Consider the following 14,220-nt stretch of genomic DNA (forward strand, 5'->3'; position numbering starts at 1 on the left):
TCTAGATTAGCTAGTTTTGAAACTTTGATGAACAAAATCAATGGAAAACCTACCATTTAGAAACTACCAGGTGGCTTCCTCTTTTGTAGGAGATGAAGCCCAAATTAATGGTTGGAGGAAAATTGCTCTTCTGTTTGAGAAAAGGGAGAAAAGACACTTCACTATGCGTTTTGGTTTTCGAAAGGTGAAGCCAAGATCCTACTCTGGAATAGCTTTTAAGACACCATAGAACCACATGATTTTCTATAATGATGTCAAGGGTCATCTTCACTGTGGGTACAACTGCATTTCTTCATTCATTCAAGCATTGTTCATTGAACTAGGATATATGGAACCCAACCATGTGCCTTACACCCTCCAGGCCTGAGTGTTGCCTGCATGGAGCCTGCAGTCTAGTAAGAGGAACACACACCAATCCGACCACCACATCACTGCCACCAAGTGCTGTGAAGCCAAGGCGATGAGTGATGGGGCACTGAGCCTGGTTTTTGAAGCCTTCTCTGAATAAGTGACTTTTAAGCCAAAATCCAAAAATGAGTCAAAGTTTTTAGACAAAAGCGGATAGGGTGCTCATTTCGGCAACATGTATACTAAAATTGGAGCAATTCAGGAAAGATTCACATGGCCCCTGTGCAAGGAGGACTCACGAAGCGTTTCATATTTCTGCACAAGAATGTGAAGGCATTAAATGGCACTGTACTGTACACTTACAGTGCTTAAACTGGTACTTTTTATGTTATGTATGTTATAATATATATCACAATTTTTAAAAAGAGAGAATGGGTGGAGTTACAAAAGCCCCGTTGCAGGCAGAGGGAGCATCAGTTCCAAGTGTTAGTGGACTGAGAGGAAACCCAGCAGCCAGGACTTGTGTGCTGAGATTCATGGGGTGGCGTGTGGCCCAAGATGAGACTGGAATTGCAGAACCTGGTTATAGGTCTTTGTCTCAAGGCCAGTGAAAGATTACTGAAAAGCTTTTATTAAGGCAGTGACATAATTTATGTTAAAAAAATCCCCCTGGACCAGGGTGAGAGTGGTTGGAGGGGCAGTGAATGTAGCTGACCAGGTAGAAAGCTGTCAGAGTTGTTCAGGAGAGAGATGGCTGTCACTTGGAGTAAGGTGCTGGAGTTGAGATGTAGAAAAGTGGGTAGATTTGAGAAAAGTTGGAGAACAAATGGCTGAACTTGTTGATGGGTTGCTCTGGGGGTGAGAGAAGGGACTCGTTGGGATGGATCTCCATGTTTCTGGGTGGACGGTGGTGCCAGTAACTGGGGCAGGAAGCACAGAGAGAAGGGGTTGGAGGATGGATAAAGGTGCTTGTTTTGGGCATGGTGTTGAGTTTGTGCCTCAGTGAGGTTTGCACCTGCCAATGGGGGAAGATCCTGTGCACGGGTCGTTGACTCAGGGCTCACTAAGGCCTGCACTAATTTCTGTTGGAGTCTCTGGTGATTCTACCCGCTTATGTACTGCACTGTTTTCTGAGGCACGTCTGTCACGGGACATGTGAGGACTCAGGACCACTCCCGAGAGAAAACAGATGGAACACCCCATCTGCCACATGCAGCAGCCCGGCCTGCTCCCAGGGCAGCTGACAAAAATTATCTCTTCTTCTTCTGAAAGGCTGCTCCCAAAGAAACCACACTGGCCTCATGACAGCATCCTGACTGGACTGTCCATGGCATGTTGGTATTTTAGGCCTGCCAATTAACCATGTGTCCAACTCTGGGTCCTGTAGACCCCAGGGTGGGCAGCTCTCAGAGCACTTCTGAAACATCAGCTTATGAGGCAGACACTGTGCTGAGTGATTGAAGCTAAATGTTGCTTCAGTTGCAGGGCTTGACTCTCTGGAACAGCTGCCATTTCATTTAACAATCTTGGAAAATGAAAACATACAGGCTGGGTGTGATGGCTCACGCCTGTAATCCCAGCACTTTGGGAGGTTGAGGCTGGTGGATCACTGAGGTCAGGAGTTCAAGACCAGTCTGACCAACATGGTGAAGCCCCGTCTCTACTAAATACAAAAAATTAGCCAGGCAAGATGGTGCATGCCTGTAGTCCCAACTACTTGGGAGGCTGAGGCAGGAGAATTGCTTGAACTCGGGAGGTGGAGGTTGCAGTGAGCCGATATTGTGCCATTGCACTCTAGCCTGGGCAACAAAAGCAAAACTGTGTCTCAAAAAACAAAACAAAACAAAGCAAAAACAAACAAACAAACAAATCATACCCAGTTGAGATCCATCAGAGGCAGAAGTAGCCTTGTATTTGTGAGCTTCTGTCCTCCTCCCTCACTCCAATTCCTCTGCAATCCCTGGGCCCACCCTAGTGCCATTGTGAAGGAACGTCATTCTTTATTCATGCTCTGCTGCTGAAAGATGTATAAAGGCTTCGACTAACAATCAAATATCAAGAAAACAACATTTAGGACATACCACCCAGACCACTAAGCATGTAATAAATGCCTGCAATTAGTCACACATGCCTGGAGGAGTAAACATTGGCTAGAATGAAGGACGGCTTTTTAATTATGCCAACAGATGAAGTCTTCATACTATGTACAGAAGCATTCAGGCCAAATTCTGGGGTAACTTCAGAAATTTAACCCTTTAAAAGTGGCTGATCATAATTGATTCAGAACTGGATAAGAATATGAGATAAACCATTTTTAGCAATGACTCACTCTCACATTTAAGGGTAAACATGTACTGAAAGAAACTTGTTAATCTGTGAAGGTCAACCAAGATGATCTTGATGTGTCCTCAAGGAAACACAACATGATATATGTAAGGCTGCACATAAACAAATATGATAAGCCTATCTAAGGACAACATTCTGTTTTGAAAATGAAGGTAAGTCGTGCACCCAGAGTATTGGAAAAGGGCTCCAAAGTGAGAATGTGTGGTGTTCTGCAATGCTCCAATTCCACACTCACCGAGCACCATTCTCTTATACATTTGCTCTGCTTGTTGGCTTTGCTGCAGATGGAAGAAGGCATTAACAGGCTGGTACAAGGATTCTGAATTGCCTAATCAAAATATTCCTGACTATAAATTGCTACATTGTAATTTAGATTTATACAAACTCCTTAGGTTAGTGCTGGTCAGGTAGGTGTTCTCCAAACTGCTTGGATCTTTCCCATGAGCCCACAGCCTATGGGGTGGCAGGAAGCGTCACACTTGCCAATTAACAGCATTTTACTTTATATAGAACATTCTGAATTTGAGCATTTGTTCTATTTAGAGCTCTGTTTCATATCAAGGCTGGCTTAAATACTCTCTTACGTATGGCTCTTAGACGAAAGCTGTCTTTGAGATGGCAGGATCCTATTTTTCTCTTTCTGGACATGGTATCCCAGAGTATAAGGCTTGTTGGATCATAAAGAATCTGACTAGCCATTGTACTTAGTTCCTGGGAGGGAGACTTTAAATCCTTGGAATTTCCTGAGTCATCTGACTGTCTTAGTTTACCTAACAAGATGACTCAGAATGCGGCTGGTCACCATAAAGACCAGACATGTGATTACAGGGTTGGGGCTTTCAGCCAGCCTGGCCCCCAAGGAGGGGAGGAGAGCTGAAGGCTGAGTTCATACACATGGCCAATGTTTCAGTCAATGATACCTTCACAGAGAAACTCCGATAAAACCTGGACATTGAAGCTCAGTGGCACTTTGTGGTTTGTGATGCACCTCCAATATAATAAACCTCCTGCACCTTCCTTTATAATAAAACTGTTATTCCTAAGCATAGTGCTTTCCTGAATTCTGTCAGTCATTCTAGTAAATTACTAAAACTGAGGGGAGTTATGGGAACCTCCTGATCTTACAGCATTTGGTCAGAAATGTGGGAGGCATGGGGATCTCAAAACTTGTGGCTGGCATCTGAAATAAGAGCAATCTTGTTGGGTATCCTGCCCTTTAATCTGTGGAGTCTGCCGCTAACTCTGGGTGATTAAAATCAAAATTGTAGGTTATAGCAGTCCAGAAAGGTTGCACTCCCAGCAGGGGAAGAGGCATCATGAGCCTGCTCAGAGGTCCTGTGGTCCTGGATGTGTGTGCCGTATTTCACAATAAACGGATGAGAGGGGGATGTGTGACACGCATCCCTCACGTGAGATCTGTCTCTCTTAACTTCATTTCATACCATGTCTTTTGTCTCTAGAGGCATATGTGTTTTGAGAAAGACTCATAAATGTATAAACCAGCATTTTCATTTATTGTTGTATCATTGAAACGCCTTGTAACTTTTCTTTTTTAAGTAGTTAAAAAGTCAGAATTTCTCAGGTCTGAAAATCATATTTGCAACCATTGGTGTCTGTGCATCCAGTATGTGGCCTGCTATGCAGGATGATGCTGAGCCAAGTGATGTCAGTGCCCTTCTTTGAAAAATTAATCCCAGGATCAATCCTTAAAAGGGACAAGGGACAGATTCATGAACACAGAAGTGCTGCTGTCTCAAGAAACCAATTTCTCTCAACTTTTCATTCAGAGGAGGCAGAGTTGGGGATCAGCCGCCCCCATTTCTACTCCTCTCAGCCTGCTGCACAAAACTGTCAGCTCAGGGTCTGCTAAAGGACCTTCTGCTCCACCCGTGGGATAGCTGTTCTCCTTGGGGGCCTCTGACAGCAGCTTTCACCTCCTACCTCAGCACTAGTGCAGGTTCCGCAATCCTGGCTGCAGGTTAGGATCATCAGGGAGGTTTAATAAAATGCCCATGCTGTCTCCACCCTCAGAAATTCTTGCCTCTCAGGCTAGGTGATTCTCCTGGGCTCTGCTGGGTGTGGCCTTGCAGAGCACAGTACCTTGCATTTGCCTGCAACCTGCTAGTTTGATTAACATCTCCAGGAAAGGTGGCTCCATGGCTGTGTCTCCAGATGCATTCTTGGGCCAGGCACCTTATGTCTCACTCTTTACTTTTACAACTAGAAAAGCTGCCAGTTTGAAACACTTCATTTAGTTTTGCAGTTCTAATTAAACATCTCCAGGTTAATATTCTTGAAACAAATAAGTATCTCATTTAATGAGAACTTATACAGTGCACCTGCATTTTCTTTTTTTAGCCTTTTTATTGTGAAATATGGCGCACACATAACAGAAATAGTTTACAAAGCAAAAACACACAATTGAGTGAATTATTAAAAGCAAATATTGGTATACCATCACTTAAATTAAAAAAGAAATGCTATATGGCGAGCATCCCAGAAATCACATCCATCCCCCTTCCTTGCCACTAGCCCCTCTTTCCTCATGAAATGTAGGTAATCACTTCCCTGTTGCTTTTGATTGCCAATCACCAAATATGCATCTCCAAAGTTGAATTTTGTCTTGCATTTTGTGAATTTCAAATATATGGGATGTATGTGTTGTGTCCAGCTTTTTCTGCTCAATATCTGGAATTCATCCATCTTGCTGCATAGAGCTGTGATCCATTCATCTTCATTGCTATTTAACATTCTGCTGCATGACAAATGATCCACCTCTCCACTCTATTGCTGAATAATATCTGAGCCAGTTCCAGATTACAGTTATTGTAACTCATGGTAACAGTGCTGCTCTGAACACTCTTGCACATGCCTCCTGATGCCCACAGGAACTGCTGGGCCATAGGCCATGTGCAGCATCCTCCACTCCAATAGACAAAGCTGAGTCATTTTCCAAAGTGGCTGCACCAGTTCACAGTCCCATGCTTCATACTCTCTCCAACATGGGATGTTGCCAGTTGTCCTCACATTAGCTGTCCTGTGGGTGTATATGGCAGCTCTCTGTGTTTTGCCTGGCATTTTCCATTGTCAGTGAGGTTGAACACTCCTGTGTTCCATGGCCACCTGAGTATGCTCCTCTGAAAACTGTCCATTTGGTTCCTTTGTTCATTCCTCCACTCAGTTATCTGCTTCTCCTTTATGACCCTCAGGACATTCTGGATGCCAGCCTTCTCTGATATATAAAACATCCCCTTCACTGTGAGGCCTGACTCCTCATTCTCCCAGTGACGTCTCCACATGAACCAAGTCTCTGACTTTACAGTAGATAAGGTAGATTTTCTTATTCCATCCTCCCCAAATTCCTGTGAAGTAGAATTATTGCCCCATACTGAAGGTGTGGAACTGACGTTTAATGCTTACAGAAGTTAGATAATGTGCTAATAAGTGGCAGCCCTGAGATTAGCTCCCAGATCTGCCTGACATCACAGTCCATGCACTTAATCCGCAGGCTCTATGAATAACAATTGGCTATTTGTATTTGAGTCTTGGTCACAGTCCCAGCAAGCAACCAGTGAAAGCCAGATTTGCAGATTTCTGTTTCTTTATTAGCCACTCTCCCACCCACTGCTCCACAATGGATAGATGCATGTAAACTGTTGAGTGCTAATTACCACATATTTGCTTAAAAATTGGAATTCAGTCCTGGGAAAAGTCTTGGAAGAGAAATGTTATCAGGCCATACTTGGTAAAAAGTTAGCTCTTTAACCTCTTTTATTTATTTTTTAACCAAATTTTAGCACCCAAACTCAATCTCTTGGCCTGGTTCTCCCAGACACGATTTGACAGGGGAAAGATGAAACATGGGAATTAAAGTGACCTCTCTGGGTCCCCAGATGCCCACTCAGCATCACAGGTAGTGGCGCACAAGGAACCCGGCAGGAACCCTGTCCTGTGCTGCACTTGGGAGCATTTTGCTGTCCCGCACGTGGCTGAGTAGGCAGTTAGTAGAAGCAAAGGGTGATGTTCACCCACAGCGCGTCATCCTTGTGTACAACGCGGGACAGTGGAAAATAGACAGATGGAGAAAGAATCCAGGCAAATGCCAAGCAGAGGAAAGCCACATTAGAAATATTCATATCAGAATAACAGGAAACATTCCGCAGCCTGCCCGCCAACCACATTGCTCAGTCTTTGGTGCTCACCCAGTGGGAGAGTTCTTGCATTCTAATATGTTGTCCGATGGTCTTCCAAGAAAGGGCTTAAGGATAAAGGAGGGCAATGTGCCCTCCTGACTTGGCCACTTTTCTAGTGCTAGGCCATGAGAAGATTCAGCTTTGATTTGACCTTGAGGCATCACCATTGGCTCAAGTGCAAGGAGGCCTCCTGGGACACCTATGCCTGGAAATGGACGTGACTCTTAAGGAGCCAGTTCCATATTTATTGCACAGGGGGCGATGCTCTGGGGCATCAAGTCGGTGTCTGAAGAGGTAAGAATTTTCTCCCTGGAAGAACTGTTCCATATTTTGGTATGGGGGTGGGTGTGGGGGGATGCAGCCCTGCCAAAACCAAACAAACGCTGTTTAAAATAAGGATCCTTTGCCAGAAGTTCACAGGCAGGGTGTCTTGTGTTTAAGACCACCACCACAGAGGGGTCCTTCTGAACTGTAATTCAAGTGCCAACAGCCCCATCTCTTGCCCACTTGCCTCTTCCTCCCCCAAGAGATCATGGCGTGTAGGGTCGGGGATGCCAAACACCTCCATTTACTCTTGTTACTCCAGGGTGCACCATTCCAATAAAAAACAACATTCCGAGGCTGAAAAAACAAAAGTGCTCTGAACGCCAGCCCTGAGTAAACCTCAGGGGAGAAGAGCAGCCCCACAGGAATGCCCCATCCTGGCGCTGGGACTGCAGCCCATCCACCTAGAACCCCAGCAGGCGTAAGAGGACAGTGTGGAGGCCAGACACATCCGAGTGCAAACAGAATGCAGAAGAGCTTGCATTCCAGTCAGGAAGACAGCAGTCCTCAGACGGGGCAAGGATGGAAAGAGGACACTCTAGACGTTAATGCTAAAATGTTAATAGCTAGCATTTATTGCAGACTGTTTGTTTCCAGTGCCCTTCAAGCACTGTGCATACCTAATGTTCACAGCAGCCCTATGAGGTAGGTGCTTTAGGAAGGAGGGAATGGAGGCACCGAGAGGTTAAGCGACTTGTCTGAGGTCTCCAGCTCGAGGCACTGCCTGGCACTCTCACCCGGAAGCCTGCGGGCTGGCCGGCCCCAGAGCCTGCCTCCTGCTCTGCACACTGACCACACTGGGCCTTTGGAGAGTTCTGATGCAGATTAGCATGCTAGTGACTCTGAGAAGTCCAGCAGAAAATATTTAAAAATGAAGTTGTTTCTATTCTGTACTCCAGAGTTCATCACACTTAATTGACGAGTCATGCTTCCTTTTAAATGGGGTGATCAGATCTCAGGACACAGAAGCGGCTGAGCCCGGGCCGCTGCGGGCTCTCTGCGCAGGCACCTGGGAGAAGCATCTCTTCCTGGCTCCGGGGCTGGATGTCTCCGAGCGCTCGGGTCTCTGCGCCCGGCTCCGCTTAAGTGTCCCGACGGGGATCAGTCGCTAAGGCCGATGACAGGGCAGGAAAGATCACTAGATGCAACCAGGGTCCGGGGGCAGAGGCCCCTGTACTGGGGCCAGTCTCAGGGAATGACTTTTCCCCCGGTATCCAGGAGTTTTAAATTACAGTAGACAACTACAATGATTTAAGAAAAGAAAATTAAAAGATTTAAGAGATGAAGTTGGCTCCAAATCGCTTGGGTCCAGGGACTAAAACTCTGTGTGTCTCTCTTTCATCTCTCTCTCTCTCCCTGAGCTTTGCCTGCCTGTGCTGGCTTCATTCCTGGGTAACACTCTCCCGGGGTGACTGGCAGCAGCTCCAGGCTCCATCATCTTTACTGCCGACTCAGCAATCTTCTTTCCTGTAGCTCCAGCCCAAGCCTGGGCCCTGGCTTTTCCTGGACTCAACTGGGTCAGGGGATCATCCCTGAGCCAATCGCTGGCACTGGGAGGCTGTGGCATTTCAATTGGCCAGGCTTGTATCAAGCATCTAGGGGTGGAGTTGCCCTGTCCTCACCGCAGGGAAGGTGAATTGAGTTGGGTGTTGTCCTCCTCTCTGCCCGTTACAGTCTGTTGTCAGGGAAAGAGGGGACTAGACACTGGTCAGGCACAACGTACAGTGTCCACAATGCACGGACAGGGAGAGGTGGTTGTGTGCTAGGAGCTGTCTATTCTGTGTCTCGCCTTCCAACACAGCAGTCCTATTTTTAGACTTTATCCAAAACAGACAATTGGATAAGCATGTGTGTATGTATACACACAGTGAAAAACCAGAAAGTTGGCTGGGTGCAATGGCTCACGCCTGTAATCCCAGCACTTTGGGAGGCTGAGGCGGGCAGATCACGAGGTCAGGAGATTGAGACCATCCTGGCTAATATGGTGAAACCCCGTCTCTACTAAAAATACAAAAAATTAGCCGGGCGCCTGTAGTCTCAGCTACTCTGGAGGCTGAGGCAGGAGAATGGTGTGAACCCAGGAGGCCGAGCTTGCAGTGAGCCGAGATAGTACCACTGAACTCCAGCCTGGGTGACAGAGCGAGACTTCGTCTCAAAAAAAAAAAGATTGTTCAAATAAATCATTCACATCTGAATATTATGCTACCAACAAAAAATAATGTAGATCTATATTTATCAATTTTAAGATGTCCATAATATATTACTGAATGGAAAAACAGTAAGGCCTCAGTTTTTAAAAATTATCTTTTTGGGTAGGTATGACTAGAGAGATGTTAGATAGTTTTCAAAATATTAGGAGTGTTTATTGCTGGGTGGTGGCAATGTGGGTTATTTTTACACGCTTTCCTTTTCTGAATTTTTACCACAAACATATTTTTATAACCAGAAAAAGTCAATTTGATTATTATTTTCAAAGAAAACTCATTATTTTCTAAGCTAATGGGAGAGTCTCAGTGTGGGAGAATCCTATCTTGTTCCTTTAGAATCTGCATGTTTTCAAGGAAAATGTTACAATTGCCCTGGAGCTCCCTCCCCTGCTGTTGCTGCTGCTGTGGCTGTTGTTGTTGTGATCCTCCTGGGAGGCCTGGCTTTGTGCCTTGTTTGCACTTTAGCACTGCTTCAGTTCTCATGGCATCTGGGGGAGGTGGCTCAGTGTTGCAAATAATCCCTGATTTGCCAAACTGTCTTTGGGTGCTGCCCATCTCCTCCACATGCCTAGGGCAGTAAATCTTTTCTAACCAGTATCTCTCTCCCTTTCCCTCTCCCTCACCCCATCTGTAATGTCTCCCATAGCAAAGCCTCCAAGTGCCATTGTGTCTCCTGGGCTGGGCACATGCATTTCATCTCCTCTGCACCAAAAACAGCCTGAGGACTTGTGAACTGGTCTGGAAGCCGAGAGCTCTTTTTGATTTCATCATTAAATTGTTTTGCAAAAAGGGACATTTTCTGGTTTAATTTCTTCTGTCACTAATACTGAATCATGTGTAGCTGTCCAAAAGAAAGAAGGACCTGTTGTTGCTATTCCTTGTCAAACATAAATAAAGTTATGGTTTAAATTCAGTGAAGTTTTTTGAGCAGCTGAGGTCACCTCTCAGTTGGGTAGAATAATTTTGCCATTTTTCAACCTGTGTTTCACACAAGGTTATTAAAGGAAAATTGCTAACAACTTTGAAATGAGAAGCTGGAAGTTTAAATGTGTTTGTCTTGAGTCATAGCATAAGGCACAATTGCAATGCTTTGGTCTCTGTACCTTATCACTTGGACCACATTCTTATTTTTGTACTTTCACTCACCTTGATCAGAGTAGAGGATCACATAAAGGGTATATTTTCCAAATAAAGCTGTTTGGATCATCGTAGTTTTAACAAAGACAATCCCTAACATCTGTAGAGTGCATTCTCCACACTGCTGCCAGGGTTGTTTGACTAAGTCACTAAGACAAGTTCTTAGCACGTTACTTGCTTGCTTTAACAACCTTTGATGAGCCTCCATTGCCTATGTGATGAAGTCCAAACTCCTTAGCTCAGCATTCAAGGGCCTTCCCCATTTAACCCCAAACTTGCCTCCCTCCACCCCCTACAGGGACAGCACAGAGGCCACTTCCTGGCTTTACATAGCTGGTTCTTGTGTCTGGGATGTCCTTTGACTCTACCTCAAGGCTTGATCTCACCCTCTCTGGGAGACTTCCATACTTCCCCCCAGAGCACCACCGTGCTCTTCTTAAAAACCTTACCAAGCAGACACAGTTTATATCATTTTGTCTTCTCCACTAGATTCTGCACCCTCTGGGGAATCAGTTTCCAAGTCTGGCTAAGCATCTTGTCTCCTGGGCAGCGTGATAAAAATACCATCCCTGAGCCCCACACCAGATCAACAGAACTAGAACCTCTGGGAGCACAGCCCAGGAATCTGTGAATTTAAAGCAGTTTTCCTGGTGATTCTGACTGGCAAGCAGGCCTTGTAACCACTGCCCAGGATGAGCGTGCATTTTCCGTGGGCCCAGCCAGGTGACAGCTAGGAGGGAGCAGAGAGAGAAGGAGGAGGCTGAGAGTTCAGGTGCACTGAGGGCCCGCCTTGTGCCAGGTTCTGCTCTGGGAGCTTTGGTACCTGCTCATTCAATTTCAACCACCTCAAGAAAGAGATGATGGTATGCCTATGACTCCAGATGAGGAAACCAAAGCTCAGGGGGTTTGTCTGAGGTCCCCACTAGTACATAGTGGAGCTGTTAAAAAAACCAGTTCTGCTTATCTCTTTGGACTTACATTCTTCTTTCTTAGCCCATGTTAAATAAATGCTAGGTAAAATACATGAATATCTGTGTTTGTGGATGCTCTGTGCCTCACTCCCCTGCATTCAGTCAACCTGCAAGATCTATCCATTCTGTTTGCTCACGTCCATTCCCTGTCATGGAGACCTGGGAAACAACCTCCTAATCCATCTCCTGCCATCTCCTAGCATCTCCCCTCAAATTCATTCTCTCAGCTGTGGTGGAGTGATCATTTAAACTTGCAAATCTGCCAAAGCTATTTTCCTTATGGTATATTTTACTACATATAGGCTTTTCATTTTTATATAAATAAATATGTCTATTTCTGCCTTGATAGCTTTAAGGTTTTCAAACTTAATAATGAGTATTTAAGCAGGCCTTCCCAGCCCTCTAGATTTCTAATGTAAATGACAATCCAGGGGTTACATTTTATAATATATTAAGAGTTTGTACACACTGACATGAAAGACATATCTTAGAAAAATGGGCAATAAAGTATGCATAAGCGATTCACAGATGAGAAAATTCACCTAATCCACAAACAAATGAAGGGACTCCAATTACTGATATCACTCAACACCCCTCAGACTACAGAAAATTTAAGCTAGCTATGACACTTAATGCTCTCAGCAACGTGGGGAGAAGCATACTCTCGTAAACTGTCTGTTCAAATGGGAATTTCTCCAGCCTTTCTGGAAAGCCCATGTTAAAAGTAAAAATCGCAAATACCATCTTCTAATTTTCCATTCCTGGGAATCTATTTTCTAATATCAAACCCCTGGGATAAAGGACCTCCAGACAAGAGTATTTACTGCTGCATTGTTCAAATGCAAAACCTGGAAATTATGTGACTGTCTATGTCTAAAAGAATTGTTAACTTTTATTACGGAACATCCACATCATGGGATAATACGGCCCCATTTAAAATGTGAATTGGAATTAAATCGACCTGGGCGTATTTGTATGAGGAATAGTTGAGTGAGGAACACAATATACACAAGAGAATATGATCCTTTGTAAGATGTTACCCCATGAACACATCCACACAAAGCCTTTTAGATGTACAGTGGGTGTGAGTGTGTGTGAGTGTGTATGTGTATGTTTGTACATGCAGAAAACTAGGTGAGGTTGTTACTGAGGCATGAGAGTCGCTGACAGTTGAGAGTAGAGGAAAGAGGGAGGGAGTAAGTCCCAACCACAAAGACAAGGGAGAAAAGGTTAGCAAAAAATTGTAATAAACCCTATCGGCGTGCATGATATAATCATATGTGTGCACCTACAGAAAGTTACATACACATGTATATGTGTGTTTGAAAAAATTAACAATGCACATCTAATCAGCTCATTCCTCCACCCGAAACTCGTCAATGGCCTGCTGTTACCCTGTGGTTAGATGCAGAGTTTCTTGTCTGGCTGCAGAGGCCCCTGCACCCCTCTCTCTCCTATGGACTAGTCCCCTCCCCAGTCTCTGGGCTACAGACACATCTCCCCAGGGACCTCGGGTCCCCACCTCCTGACTATCTCCTGCTCCTCTTTAGTTCTTCACACTTGCTTTTTTCCTCTGCCCAAGACATCCTCCCTGATGCATTTTCCTGGATGATTCTTACTTGTTTGTGTTTCTTTCTTTATTCTATATATGTAGGGTGTACACCATGATGTTCTGATGTACACATGCATAATGAAATGATTAATACCATCTAGACCTCAGCTTAAGCATCCACTTCTCAGGGAGCTTTCCCTTTTCCTTGACCCCCAGATGTGGTTAGCCTTCCTGATGTTCATTCCCATGGCCCTCTGCCCTTGCCAAAGTTCTATTTCTTTTTTTTTTTTTCAGATGGAGTCCCACTCTGTCGCCCAGGCTGGAGTGCAGTGGTTCGATCTAGGCTCACTGCAAGCTCCGCCTCCTGGGTTTACTTAGGCTATTCTCCTGCCTCAGCCTCCCAAGTAGCTGGGACTACAGGCACCCATGACCAGGCTTGGCTAATTTTTTGTATTTTTAGTAGAGACAGGGTTTCACCGTGTTAGCCAGGATGGTCTGGATCTCCTGACCTCGTGATCTGCCAGCCTCAACCTCTCAAAATGCTGGGATTACAGGCATGAGCCACCATGCCCTGCCAGGTCTATTTCTTTATTAGCCTCCTCCATTTCTGAACTATGTGCAGATTTTCCCAGCTGTAGTTTATGGCTAATCTGTTGCATCTGAATTGAGTAACAGCCCATGGCAGGGGCCAGTACGGCCCCTGGATCTCATCACTGTGGGCAGGGTAGAACACTTCTCCAACCCTTCTTGCCACCCGTGGCTCTGTCAGCTGAAATGAGGTTGTTTAGTTTCCTGTGGAAGCAGAAGGAAGCAGTTATGCCAGCGCATGTCATCTGCGAGGGCTGGGATCCTGCCCAGCACCATCTCAAACTATGCCCCCACTGCACCCTCTGTGTGTCTCTGGCCATCTGTGCTTCTTGGCCCCCTAGAGCTCCCCATTTACATCCCTCTGTTGCAGCCTTGCAGGGAGGAATCCGGCCAGTGGAAGCCCCATCATTACTGCCCCCATAGAAGGCCACCTGCCCTGTGATCATGTTTGGGGCCTGAGAGGAGGCTAACGCGAGGGTGACTTTAAATTCCAGAATGTGTCTGGACACCTGCTGTGCCACCAGAGAACTAACTCAACAAGTGTGAAGGGAGGT

The 14,220-nt window shown here is 45.4% G+C and overlaps 1 pseudogene; it reads left to right on the plus strand.

Annotated features, from left to right (window-relative positions):
- The first annotated feature begins 566 nt into the window (after positions 1–566).
- Positions 567–665, plus strand: LOC129048114 (U6 spliceosomal RNA; annotated as a pseudogene).
- The last annotated feature ends 13,555 nt before the right edge of the window (positions 666–14,220 follow it).

The sequence above is a fragment of the Pongo abelii genome, chromosome 13, assembly GCF_028885655.2.
Source record: "Pongo abelii isolate AG06213 chromosome 13, NHGRI_mPonAbe1-v2.0_pri, whole genome shotgun sequence".
Classification (NCBI taxonomy): Eukaryota; Metazoa; Chordata; class Mammalia; order Primates; family Hominidae; genus Pongo; species Pongo abelii.